Consider the following 15481-nt stretch of genomic DNA (forward strand, 5'->3'; position numbering starts at 1 on the left):
TGAGTACATGTAGATGTGTGTTTTTAATACGTGTTTTCTGAGGATTTTTGCAAGTTGAAATACCAAGAAAATTATCTGTCCAATTTTACGCATTTGTCTACCTACGTTTTTATTGCTGGTGGACAAAGAAGGAAATTTCATATGTAAGAAATTGACTGGTTGACGGATGGAACACCGGGATTCGATTTTCGGAATGGGTAGGAATTTTGCTTTTCAATAAAACATCCAGTAGACTCTAAGAATTTTTCTTTTTATAGTCTTACCAAAATATTTTAATTTCGCCACATTAATAATATATTCGGTGTGAACATGGCTTTATTCTGGAAAGTTTCTCCATGTAGTCTGGTAGAAATTTAATGACGTTTCAGTGGTTTCGGGTGAAAACATTACATAATACCCCCTTCAATAGAATCTCAAACATTCTTAGTCTATAAATAGTTGACGTGTTCTCCCGTTGCTACCTTGTTTTTTTTTCCACGATCCAGACGATATTGAATATTTGATCAGTAGTTGATCGATTTGGTCGAAATTTACTAATTTTTTCCTCGGTGCTTTTAAAATATTTGCGTAATAGAATGCAAAATTTTGCGTTTTATTTTGAAATGTATGTACGACATTATTGTAGTAGAGTCAGTTCCCCCCTTGATGCGTATTTTATCATTATCATAGGTAGTTTGTGTTCTCCATTCTCTACATCAGCTGCAAAAGTTTGGAATTTAGAATCTTTCTAATAGTAAATTTGTGTCCTAACCACGAGACGACTAGGCCAGGCGTCCGGTTTATATACCGACCGGTATTACTGTTGATAAAAATAATATCAATAAAATATCTGTCATTATAATAACAACCTCATGACGAATGTGTAATCTCGCAATATAACGTATATCAAATGTACATCAGGAAATGTTAGGTGGTAAATGTAGATGTATGATTTTCAGAAACGTTCCTTTAAATTTCATCTTAATATTATTCTACCATTTGAATATATGCCATAACTTTTGTTTTAAATATTTGCGCATTGTTCTGTTTGCCCTGTATACCAGTCTCGTATTTTTAGTGAATTACTCTAGTATAATTAAATTAAGAATACAAATTGTGAAACTGTTCATTAAGTTATTTATTTTCTGCCTTGGTGTGTCGCAACAGATTTAGAAAGGAGTGACCAGTTTAATATTAATTTTTTTCAGACAACTTTATGAAATCAAATGTGACTTCAGATTTTTGATTCATTATTTCATTCTATGTTGTCAAATACGAGGTGCGATCGGAAGGTTTCCAGACTGCGCGTATAAAAACCCGTACACTTATCTCAGGTATTAAATTCATCCATCACCCTCGAAGTAGTTCCCCTGGGAGTGAACACAACGATCCCAGCGCCGCTGCCAAGCCTGGAAGCATCCCTGGAAATCAGTTCCGCAGTTTTTGCCCTCAAACACCATGGCCGTCATCCCGCACCCTCCTTAGCTCCGTGTGACTTCTTCCTCTTCCCAAAGATGAAAATTCAGCTAAAGGGAAGGAGATTTGAGACGATAGAAGAGATTCAGTCAGAATCGCAGATGGTGCTTGACAGGCTGACAAAGAAAGATTTCCAGGTATGCTTCCAGGCTTGGCAGCGGCGCTGGGATCGTTGTGTTCACTCCCAGGGGAACTACTTCGAGGGTGGTGGATGAATTTAATACCTGAGATAAGTGTACGGGTTTTTATACGCGCAGTCTTGAAACTTTTCGATCGCACCTCGTATGCAATTAAAATGAAAAATATTCACAGTAATTTTCACACAGCTTACCTACGACCGATAAATGGGATTAAAAGTGTATTTCAACGTATTCCACTTTTGCTGTGCCATGAGCTTTAATTCGTCTATGCTAGAATTGAACGAATAAGTCACTGTCTACTGTGATGTTTCCCTGTATTCCCGTATCACGTATGTCGTTCATATAAACACGGCATACCGGCCTTTAGAAGCATGGGACTTCATTCTGTATGACTTGCACGTATCAACGAATCTTTTTCTGACCGCAATGCTAGTATTTCACGAGGAAAATTATATATATAACAATATTCTTTTATTCTTGAAAATAAAACCAACCAAAATAAGTATATATCAGTGTATTCCATCATAAACATGACACTAGCAATATCTTATGCTGTTTCATCTTATTTATAATTTACCTCTTATCCTCGGTTTGGTTTTACCTAAGAAGCTGCAGATGTTTCTGATACGTCTGCAAAGGCATCTTGTTTTGTAAAACTAGCACGTCCTCAGTATTCTTGCATTCTCCACTGTAAATATATTAAGTGAAATTATAATATTTGACCTTTTTCGTGGTACGGACGATGTATCTCCCTTCAACACACTGCCTCTTCAGTATTTTAAATCAGTGAAGGAAACGTATTCGTCCTCTCTCTACTCGTAGCCATTTCAGAAAAATAAATTATTCGTCGCCTGAGAGAAGATTATTTTAAAAAGCGAAGCTTTAAATTAAATCTTCTTATTCGACTTAACTCTACACTGTACTTGAATGTGAATTAAGCTTTAGGTATGTGAACTTTTTGTTTCTGTACGAAATAATTTTCATCCTTGGAATTTAAGGATTTGCGCGTGACTGCCCCCTGTTTGTCCCAAATTCAGTTACTGGTATTGGTATTATAAACCCTAATCGACAATTTTTGTATCGTTTGCTTAAACAGCATAGCTTTTGAGACCTCCTCCATCTATATGCGTTTTACCCTTCTGTCATAAATACGAGAATGACGGCTATGTGAGAAAGTGAGATCAGAATATGACCAATAATAATTAGTACACGTCTCTGAATTTTGTTATATTGTTTCAACTCTACATTTAAAAATGTTATGGGAATAACATTTAAAAGAGCTAATTACCTTAAACCTTAGGTAATTCTATAATACAGCGAGACAGTTAATTCATTTTACTGTCTATTACATTAATTAGAAATATTAGTAATAAAGAAACAAAGAACAATTTTAATTGAACAAGGTAAAAGAATTATGTAAGTAATTATATTTCATATGAAGGTACCTCTATATTTGTGTGTAACAGAGCTGAAAAGTGACGTGGGAAAACATATATTTATCGGCCAGAATAATTAATGACGTGGCTTTCAATTTAACTCATGAGAGCAGTATATCATTGATGTAATATTCAAATGATAGTATGCCCACCCTTCCTAAATATTACTCGAAATTGTACACTTACGTTTGCTGTGAACATCGTCCTATATCACTTCCAGTATTCATTCCTTGGTCTACTTATTTTAAACAGTAACACGTTCTTAGAACTTTAAAGTATTTCGAAATCCTGTGTATATCTGTAATTAAACATTTATAATATGTTGTTTTTATTAACGATATTTGGTTCCTTCTAAGGTTTAAATGTGTGAATTTATATATATACTGTAAGGTATTATGAACTTTGCAGGGAAGCAACATTGACCTATTTTACTTTAATGTCTCAACCATTCTGAGACCTTTTCTCGGGGGTTAAAGCACCCGGAGCGGGAATCTAATTACCTATCTCCATGTAGCGTCGTGATTAATAATGCGTGGATATTTCTCCTGCATTCGTAATTTACGCTCTCAGAACAATATGACAGTTTATCTTCTTTCTTTGCTCCAACATTTTATGGTTGGACTGGAAAGTTCATGAAAACATTTAGTTAATATCTGCAGAGAATCAGCTGAGATTCAAACCTTAGACCATCAGCGTACACGTAAGATTTCTAACCACAAAACCGAGATGTTCAGAGGAAAGAATTTAAGGCATGTGCGCTTAGAATTTAAAAGAAAGACGCCTTAAAATGTCATGTTCTGAGGGAATAATAAACTGAAGTCATATATTCGTAATCTAGAATCTGAAGTTGGAATTTCATGGCAAGTATCATACACGTAACAAGAGGGTCTGGCAGACGCAAGCAGTCACAGATCACACGCCCACGTGCTCGCTTTCTTAGAAGATTCTGACAACTGTTATTACATTTCCACATGATAATGGGTTTCAATAAACATCTCAAACAGAGAGACAATCATGTAACATTATTAACAACGAAAACCGCATGTGAACAGTTTTGTTGATATCGTAACATAGTGTTCTTATCCGAGTTGGCTTACGTCGCCTGAATATTGGTGATAAATCTTTAAAATTATATTTACATTCTATTCAGCACATATTTTACATATACAGAATGTTCCATTTAAAACATAACACAGACTGTAAGAGTATAATTAAGTTTTTGTGACGTCAATGTATCAAGAAAAATTAGTTATTTTATCTGTTTGAGGACTTTTAGAATATTTTTACACCACATACTGTTATTGTTCACCGCTTTCTAGATGTTAAAACATCCTTTTTTCAGTTTGTTTCATATGAAATTTATTATGACTTAAAAGATACAATGGTTCCCGTGAAAATCTCAGTTTATGTGTAAACTAGTAACTGTTGAAGGAGAACTCATACAATAGGTTTATTTTGTTATTTTAATACAGAAAAGAATATTGAAACGTTCCTGATGTAATTATTTCCTAGACAGATTCATGGTCCGACAGCTTAAGAGTTCTGCTAAGGAAATCACTTCCTTTGGTTGCACCTTAATTTTCAAACAGCTGGAATCAGACAGAATGACAGGTGTTAATGTGGACATTGCATTCACGGAGTTACTGAAATAATGTTCATTAAGCGAGTACCCTGAAAATAATTGTTCCCAAATAATGGCTTAAAATATTTCTAGCTTCGTACTGTTAACGCGCCCGCCCATATCAAGTCTGACAGCAATCTGTTACAATATTTAAATTAAGTATGGTGAGATGGGCGGAGAATGTAGCACGTATTGTAGAGATGAATTCGTAATAAATTGTAGTTGGAGGAATTAAAAGAACGGCATAATTTGGAGATGTAGGAACTGATAGAAAAAATAATTTTGCAATAAAACATTTATAGTATGGATTAGATTAAAGTTACAAAGAATAGAATCTGGTTGCAAAATTTTATTTGCTAATAACCTTATTTTTTGAATATAAGGATGTTTCTTGGTTATACGAAGAACTACCAGTAATTCAATAATTTCTTTCCGTGAAGTTTATTAAAAATGTATTACAATACGTGGACGTCCTAACCTTTCAGTGTTTTTCTTTATCAGTATTTTTGTAGTTATGTAAGTATAATACTCTATGTAGATATTTATTTTTATCTCTTACAATTATCATTACATCTGTGATCATAAAGGAAGGAATCTACATAAAGTCTACTATGGGTAGTTTGATTAGGTTTAATTAATGGCTTACGGATTAATTCGTCTTATATTTGAGCGATATATTAATAATTTTCTCTGGTATGTTAATCATTACATTAGTAATATTAACGAAATGAAACGTGACGTCACAGATTTTATACCGCGTATCGTCAGACGTCTGTCCTTTGTGTTCTCTTCTAGTAGGTGGGGCTCGCATGCAGCCATTTTTATGTCTTGTCCTACAAATATACAATAATTTAAATTCTGCCTTCCTGACCTTTCTTTCAAGTTCCACTACCCGTGTCCCCTTCAAACTATTATCGCAGAAATGATCTTCAAACAAGACAAAAGTAAATAATAAAACACTGTGCTCCTTGTTGCTAACAACAGTTCCTATCTCTTCATTTCTCTTATGTTTTAACGTTATTGCTTCCCATATTCTGTCTACAAGACTGGTTCTTAACCTGCGTTGCGTTAGCCCCAATTGGGGCGTGCTAAATTTTTAGTGGGGGTAGAAAAGCGTTTAGAAACAAATTCACCTTTGTCTTCTTTGACCTATATATAAATTATTGTCGACAGCCTAAACGCAAAGTTGCAATATTTATTCTGTACATATTTTTCAGCGACGTAATTTAGACTGAGATCAAACGGAAACATCTGTGGTGATCTAAAACCACTCAATTGAAAAGGGAATGTTGAATTGACACGTGTGAAAATAAAACTTTTGAGTGAATATTTACAAAAGCTGCGAAATTACGCCGTTTCCTGTTGTAATTATTATTAACACGTGCGAATATATGTTTTCACTGTATACTGGAGTATATATAGTAAGCCATTAACGAGCGAAAAGTCAATCATTTCTGTTCATAATTTCCTTTTTGTTAGTATTTGCGGGTAAATAGAGAAGTTATTGTGCTCATCTCTGTGATGTATATCTGTAATTGGCCTTCTGCCTGTTGATACAACACACTAATAATAAAGAATTGAATTGAATAATGTGAATTGGTTTAAATGTGCCAGGATAGAGATAAGTATAGCGAAATTGTGTCCAAGAGCTCTCTAATCTGAAACCAACAAGACAACCGAAATAAACATCTGATACGTAGTTATTACGATGCCATTATATGTGGGATTAAAGCTGTTTGAATTCACGTCCCCGTGAATATGATAAGATATATCGCCATACTGTAGTCGTGTATGCCCTCTTTTAATATTATACGTGTTCGGCAACAAAATAAGATACACTATACTGGGTGTATTGCAGTGGCATTAGTCTGTACCAGGATATAAGCGAAAATATTGTAGCAGTCTCTCAGATTCCAGTGAGGAATCTCTTGTTTTATCTTCCCAGCCTATGGAACGCAATTATAGTTTTATTCTGGGATGGTAAATTTCAAATAGGTTACGGTATCCTATTAGAAATGTGCATAAGTATGTATCCACACATATACATTATAGGTTAAACAGCGATTGTATTTGCCAAGAAAAAATTAGTATCCGAATATGTTTTTTGCACATCCCTGATTGACAAATTGCTATTCTCTCCTTCGATTAGTAGTGATTTTGTTGGGTAGCAATGTATTTTGTAGGAATTTTGTTGCGAAAGACACTTCGAGCGTTCGGAAGCTAGACACTTCATTTTTCTTTGTTGATTTCAATGCGGGAGAATGACACGAACACTTTGGCAGCGAACAAAGTGACTGACAAGAAAAGGAAATCTAACATGGGCTATCGTTTTCTCAGGCGGCGTCTTTTTACGTATCACTAAAAATGCAAGTGTTTTATGATCCGTAGAAGAGGAGAATAAACAAAGACTTTAGAGGGAATCGAATTGTTTCTACAGCCACGTTTAAGCATGCAGAAGTTGTCCCACGAGTATGTGAAGGGTACATACTAACTTCATAAAGTGGTGTGTAAGTCTTATTTCAAATTTATAGTATCTTGCCCAGAGCATATTCCTTTTCTTTATTCTTGACTCGTGATACAGTTTGTATAAGTCACATAATTGTCTTGTGTCGGTTCTTGTAAAACATATGTAGGCACATATACGTGGGTCGTGTAAACGTGAAGAGAATTTATTGAAATGTCTTACTCTGGTGATAAATTGTCCTGAAGACCTTGTGGTGTTGTCGACCGCGATTGATGTACAACTCAAAATATTTACTTCGAAGTCGGGCAGACTCTCCACTATTTATCTGAACTTGCCATGCCACGAACAATATATGTCGCTCAGAAAATTTTGCTACTCCTGCTTTAAACACCTCTCTTTGATAATATTACTAAAAGGAACTCTGTTGCCATCTCTTTCTAGCTGAAACCATTAATTTCCTTCCGTCTGCAAAAATTTTATAATAAAAATATATAAATAAAAGACGAAACAATAATGCACTAGCTTGTTTTATATATTTACCAGGATATTAAATTATAGTTCATGATCCACGACATGTCCATACCGCATTTGTGCTCCGGAATCAGCTTCCATAATTTGTTTTCTTTAAACCATACATGCATGTACTTGGCTATTAGTGTAACACAAACAACGTTTGCTTCGTTTTACATCCCTTAATCTTGACCATTCTACCCTTTGATGGCGTATAACCAATGCGATTAAAGTTGTTACTAAATAATCCATGAACCACGTCATCACATTGTATTCTTGAAGAACTCTTTTAATGTTAACTTCGCCTTATAAATGGTCCCTTCCTGTCAGGTTTTCCGATTTTAATTTTGACCGAATTTGTTATCTCTTACGTGCTTCATGTTCAGTCCAAATCATTCTGTAAAATTAAATCACTCTTATATGTTGATGGTTACAAATGATAAATCCCCTCATTATTACTCAGTTGTGTTTTCCCTTACATTTCTTCCTGTATTATTATTATTATTATTTAGTGTTCTGTCTGACGACAGGTCCATATGAACAGGATCCTTCCATCCTTTTCTCGGACTGGGACCTGTTCATATACGTTCTTGGCAGATGATCCAGAATTGGTTTGCCATTGCCTTCTTCTGTGTGTGAATGGAGTAATTGTTGGGATGCCACGGAGGAAAACTCCGTGTTGCCTAGACCACGGCCTTGCCCAACACAAGTTATAAATTCGGGCACCGCCGGGAATCGAACCCGAGACCCCCAGGATTACAAGGCCAGCGTTCTAACCGCTAGACCACCGTGGCTTTCTTCCTATATCTTGTGTGTAAATGTTGTCTTATCATTTAGAAGTTTGAATCGTAACTATAGACTCCATGAGGAAGGGATAAACACTTAAAACAGTAGCATTTATCCCATATAAAAATTACGAAGTTTCTAACGGAATATTTGTATCTAAGACTGTCATAATAATGGGGCTGTGGACATAAGTACATAAATAAGAGATTCATAATTTCTTTTATTCTTTGAAATTTCGTGACTATATCGAAATGATTCTGATTGGTGGGAAATGTAACACGTAAAGCAGAAACAAACGCTTGTAGATTATTTGGGTTTTAAAGTCACAGAGATAGTTCTATAACAGTTTATGAGTATATGTGGATTGGTGAAATATGAAGGATTATTAAAGAAATAATTTGGTAGATGTGATCTTTACGAAGCTGAATTATAGTAGGTCTCAGTAAAGGGTTTCCGTTAAACACTGTTCACAAAAAATTTTTTATAGCGAACAAATAATATAGGATTGAACTGTAGCATGCGTGCAAAACAGAGTTGAGAAATACCTAATGATGGTTACAGATGGGAACAAATCAATTGGGATATTTATGAGTAGGAAATAGGATAATATTAAGATGGTTCTTAAGGAAATACGGTATGAGGACTTGCATTGGATTAGTGTGGATTAGGTTTTGTTCCAGTGGCGAGTAGATAGAAGAAAATGCCATACTTTGTATGCCATAATAACAACATTTATAGCGACCCTGTGCTGAAGATTTTATAATAAATTACATGTCATATGAGCTTCAAGTATCACGTGTACGCCTGAGACTAGCATGATTAAGCGTAGAAATTCTTTACACAAATACGTCAGCGCTTGTTTATGAAACCTTTATTCTTGAAGACTGATTCTCACAGTATGATTTCTTTATCAGCCCGTAACATCTTATTCCATTATACTTTGTTCATTCGCAACGTGCACAGAGATTCATATTTGTTGAAAGATATATACGGTATGTTGCTTCCAGTTTGCAATCTTTACCAGAAGATCTGTCTAGTTGAATGGGACCCGAATTTCAAACCTGGAATTTGTATGGTTATATGGCGGGAGTTTTAGATAGAAGACCGATTAAGTGCTTTTGGTGATGCAGTTATCGTAAACACTAGAATACTATAATCTTTTACTGTGTGTTGCATAATTGTGAGCTTTACTGAAATTAACTGGTGACACAGCCACTGAAATCAACTGTGACGTCATTTCTTATATTTGTCTATTTCATACCTTTGATTCTATTAGAAATACATAATTAAACTTTATTGCCACATCAGTAATATTAACATTTTAATATGTTGCTCGCGTCCTAGTTCAGATTTACAATTAGCTTCATACACCCACACGAAAAATTCATTTCCATGACTGTAATAGCGATTTTCGTTATATTATTTCAGAATACTTTGTGAAAAATATGTAGCGATATTATATAAAAAGGTAATTTTAACTATTGTTTCGAACTGCTGAGAAATATAACTAACTATATTTTATGGTCATACATTTATGTGTGTGACATCAAAGTGTTAATTGAAGCAGCCTGAAGCATATGCATTTGAAAACGACAAAGCTTAATATCTTAGATATTACAGATATGTGGAAACACAAGTTCAGTTGCAGACGGAGAAGGTCTTTGAAGACCAATGTATAAAAGCCTACTTATTCTTATGACGGTGGAATAAAGATTTTATAGATAAGCAAGGGCCGTAATTTTCGCTTTTACCGACCCAGCCCCAGCCCCAGCCTTAAGTTTATTTTCATATATGTAACCCGTTCTCTACCTAAGCCAGATTTTCTTTAATGAAGCCCGATTAATTTAAATTCGCCCTGACGTTTATATTAGTTACACATGTTTATTTGAATGTACGATACCAAAAATCTTTGAATGAATTTCTTAACGTTAGAAAGATCGCGGATGACAAATTTGTACCGTGTTATCTAGAACTATTTCCTGGAGGGGACATCTATAAAAATCCCAGAGAAAATCAAGTTAGTGATATTTGGTTCGGGATCTCAGTTATAAGCTCCTTCTTCTTTGCTGAAATAGAATAGTCCTGATGGAAAAAGTACGAATCATGAAGTGGATTTTGGTGTTGAAGGGGAGAGATGGTAAAATGCATCTTCGGGAAATATTATAAGGTTGTTATGTGACTGAGAATCATGTTGTGTCGGCTATTAAACCTTCTGGTTTCATTACTATTTTTATACAGTTCTCTATGAAAATAACCATATTGATATCTTGGTCACATGAACATCAAATATGTACTGAGTATGTGGATTATCAAATAAGGGATAAGGGGAAAAGTTGACTGGGCCACGAAAAAAAATTATAGGTTTTTATATCTGTGATGGTCTACGGAAATCTGTGTCATGTGCTGGGAGACATATATGACGGGTTCTGGAAAGGCGATGGGGGTGGGAAAACGTGGGGGGGAGAAAATTCTGGTAAGATGGTCGTGTAATATATCCTCGACATCTCGTCTAAATCACATCGAGAAACCATTGTCCGATCTTTGGAATTTTTATGGACCATTTAGTACATATTGTTTCAAAATGATATTGAAATTGGACGAAGAAACAGAGTGTATAAGTGGAATTTCAGGTACAAGAAGCAGAAATGAATTATGGAAATTTTTGGCATCGATATCCACATAATTATACATACACAGGGTTTTAAAGGGTTAAGTAACTTCTCACTTCTATCGTTACTTCCCGTAAAGTCCAAATATTCTTCTGAGAACTTTGTTCTCAGACAACCTCATTGTGAATTTTTTTCCTTATGGTGAGAGACCAAGTTTACTCCCACATGAACTAACATTTAAATTTTAGTATAATCCTGTTGTATGAATCTTGCATTTGTGGATATAAATTGGAACTAGAGGAACATGAATTCTAAAAATTTAGTGTTCTCCAATTTTAAAAAAAAAATTGATTTTATTTAGTGTTTTTGTTCCCAAATATTTTAATGATTAGCCATGTTTATATCATGTTCTGTTTCGTCCCACATTGCAGAGACAAAATATGAGCACACGCTTCATTATTTCACCAGTTATCCCAAGACGACGTTTCGTAATATGTACTTCACTCGTTGCTGATGACTCTTTCTTGATTGTATCATAAATATCTTAACCTGGATTCCAAGTCGGAACCTCCCGGTACATTAATGTTTTTTTTTTTAAATCCGACTATGCCTTCACGAATTTTATCTACACATTTCTCTAATTAAATATTTGTTTCTAGCGTTTTATTTTAAGTGATGCACATGCAGAAATAAAAGATATCTACTGTGACTTGATTTGAAATAGTATTAGCATTTGATTTTTCGATCTAGGAGGTATTGTATGTTATAAATCAATGCAAATCGGAGTGTATTTCCTAAACGTATTTGAATCCAATCACAGTGACAATCTATTGTGGTTGGAAGGCTTTCCTTTGTCTCTTTAAAATATGACCGATACATTTAAATACAGCATTCAAACAATGGAATATGAGAATGTTATGAATATTTAAAAAGGAATTCTATCGAAAAGTCAACAAAATATGTAGACCCTATCCATAATACCAGCATTATCATATTTGTTTGAATCGAAATAAAATTTATTTCACTTCGAGAAATGAATGTTGCAGTCGTAAACGTTTCAGCCATGTTGGTCTGATAGAGGAACATATTTCTGTTTGAATGCATGCATGTGTGTGTGTGTGTTTCTTTTTCCTTTTATTTTGATCGAATTATCCTGTGTCCTCCACGTCTTAAAGACAATTCCGGATGACGCAGTTTGTAAGTTCTATGTTTTGACATTAGCCCACCACAGGATTTTTATAAAATTAATTTTGTTTTCTGTTTCGTTTCCACAGAGTCTCGTAAAACATAATACACCACTTAACACTTCACTGTTTTTGAAGTAATCAGATTTGCAACGTGCAGAAATACGTAATTTTACCAGATACTTTGTTTGATTTTAAAACACGCGTTTCTCAATTACAGGGATGTGTTTATACATCATGGTGTGAGCTGGGGTTTTCTCTTATTGGCGCTGTTTATAATTATGTTATAATGACTGTCTATTTAAAATATAGTAGCTGATATCCGTCATTCACTTTACGAGTGAGCGGAAAAAATTTAAGTTCTGATGGTAGCGACTCTGAGAGAAATAAATGCAAGCGAGGTTGTTGTGGTGCTGATGTTGGGGTCTGTCAGAGTCTGTCTTCGGTAGGAAGTATACTATAGTAGAAACAAAGAGAAATTTAAAAAGAAATTAGAAGCACAATAAAGAAAAACCGAGAACTTCAAAAAAGAATGCACAATCTTGACACGAAATTTGTTATCTATACACTAATATAGAAGTGTAACATCCATGAAGTGGATTGGTGGAATAAACAATAAATCAAGTGACTGGTTAAAACGATAAAAGAAAATGTGCTAATAAGAAGAAGAACTGGACGATGAGAATAGTTGCCAAACCGGATTTCTTATACAGTTCAAAACGTGCAGTGAGTTTTAAGATTATAAAGACCACTTTGTTTTGACAAAACATGTCATCATAAAATATTTTAGATATATTTTCACACCTACTATTTTAAACTTTACCTCGTTATGACCGAGACTTGTATGAGAATACATATTGTTTGTTCTAAAATAATGTGATTATAACGATATTGATTAACGAAAAACATTTCTCAGTCATTTGTGAACAGGATTAGCTAAATTCTATTTGTTAACGCCGTCACATTTAACTTGGTTTCATTTCCTCAACACGCCTTCATAATATTAATTCAAACGTTTCAAAATAAACATGTTACAATCACAAAACTTTGTTAGATAAACCGCATCTGATGTACAATGAGGCATCTGTTTACATATTAATATGGTGACTTTGGATAGAAGATAAAGTACCTAACACCGCACGAACGAGCGGATGATACACTCACTTTAAACTTTAAAGTGAGCCTGGCCTGAGCCACTTTAATTCAATCACCGCTCCGAAATTTTGTTTTTCTGTGACACTTGGAACAATTACCTTTCACTCTGCACCTCCCAAATATTCTTGTCACATCAGTTTTTCCGAAAATAATTTAGTAATTTTAATAATTTCTAATTCCTCTTATTCGCGCTACAAGTCTCGCCCATTTCATTCGTCCTTGATGATGGAGGCAGTATGACCTCTGAAACGTTGGTTAACATCGACCAGACTACACGGCGCAACAACCCAGAAGACAGAAATCTTCAAATTAATGTAATGCTACACAATGGTAGTTAGTTTAGTTATCGTGTAACGTTATTTGGCAGAGCCTTCTTTAATCATTATCCTAAGGCAATTTTGTCAATTTTAACTTTTTTTAAAGATTTGTTTACCCAAATTATTTATAGTGTAATTGCGTCATATTGTGAATATTATATCAATTATTTATTTTAATCCGTCTGATCACAATATAAATTTTTTATTTAAAATTTCTTATAATTAAGATAATAAAATATCATTTATGTTCCATATCGATTGATCGATTTACATTTCGGATCAATCGATATGGAACATGAATGATATTTCATTATCTTAATTATAAGAAATTTTAAATAAAAAATTTATATTGTGATCAGACGGATTAAAATAAATAATTGATACAAATTATTTTATTAATTTATAAAATAAACATGGGCAAGTTGCACACTTTATCATACGACAAAAATACGTTTAATTCAACATAAGAATTACTCATATTGAGGTCTTGTAGACGTTTAAATGTGACCGTCCTTTCTTCGACTTTAATGTCCTTGGTGATTTAAGATGCTGACGAAGTGTTTACAGTGGCAGCAGATTGACATGCACTGTTCTGAAGTTTTGTGGGCAAAAGGAAAGTTAAAAGCCGACATTTTATTCTGTCGTAAATTCTCATATGTTGTAAAAAAAATCCGTACTTTACCAAAATTCCGCAGTTACTGTATTTACATCTACAAACACAAAACATTACCGAAGAATGCAATTTATTTTTTCAGTCTCCTTTTTATGCTTCAATATGTTATTTTTTGTTTCGCTCCTTTAAGTGCCCTTTTCAGCACATGCGAGGTTCTAGTCTTGTATTTAGTATCGGAAGTACATTTAGCATGACTTGCTCAATGGAATGATAGTATGAAATGATCTTATTCTGTTCCAGCTGACTCGATTTTTAAAAGCTAATAGTTTCTTAGACAGTCAGCTAGAAATTTAAGTTAAAGTTACGTCTTCGAGCTGTAGCCAGAGCCACTGCAGTTCTATACAAACCCTCACGCCCCTTCGCATTTTAAAATTATCTATCCTTGTATGCCAGAAGCTGGATCATATTTATTAATGAGGAGCTACACACTGTATTCTTTACCAAATATCACTCCGGTAATAAAATCAAGAAGGGTGAGATGGGCGGGTCATGTGGCACGCATATTTTAGTATATACTTATTTTTTTTAAAAAAAACGTAATATGTGTTCTTTCTTGAAATTGATTTTCCACGTTTACGCTCATATAGCACAATAAGAAAAGATTGTTTTATATATATATATATATATATATATATATATATATATGGATATTTAGACTATTGTAAGGTTAAGGCTGGTTGGTCAAATTTCTTGAGATTAATATTCTATCAAGCATTTATTGAAGTAATTCTCCAATTTACCCGATTTCTTTGAAATTTATTACAATGTTTTGTTATGATTTTGGTTTACTGTCGTATTTATTTAGTTTAATCTGTTTTATGTATTTGTCTGAAAAGAAAAATTCCCGTCCTATTTCCAGTGTCGGATGCCACCGCATTGAACTTCCCCTATCAAGACAGAGGAGGGTACAGTTCTCCTTGTTAGTGTCTTTATCTTGCGCACAGAAATGATGGATTACTCATAGGCAGTAACACACTGCACCGGTCAAGAAGACGTACTGTAAGACATATTTCACTTTTACTACACACCATAAACAATAAAATGACCGTGATACTCTTATTCTGCCGAGCTGTAACATGAAATGGATCAAGGGTGCACAAAATGTCAGTTCATTCTTCCCTTACAAACACA

The 15481-nt window shown here is 34.2% G+C and overlaps 1 protein-coding gene across 1 annotated transcript in view; it reads left to right on the forward strand.

Annotated features, from left to right (window-relative positions):
* The window catches only part of mbo (Nuclear pore complex protein Nup88), a 622627-nt gene that overhangs the window by 13375 nt on the left and 593771 nt on the right, over positions 1-15481 (forward strand). The window lies entirely within an intron of this gene.

The sequence above is a fragment of the Zootermopsis nevadensis genome, unplaced genomic scaffold (assembly GCF_977971745.1).
Source record: "Zootermopsis nevadensis isolate Lab colony 2312 unplaced genomic scaffold, Znev_1.0 Znev_ptg000002l, whole genome shotgun sequence".
Taxonomy (NCBI): domain Eukaryota; kingdom Metazoa; phylum Arthropoda; class Insecta; order Blattodea; family Termopsidae; genus Zootermopsis; species Zootermopsis nevadensis.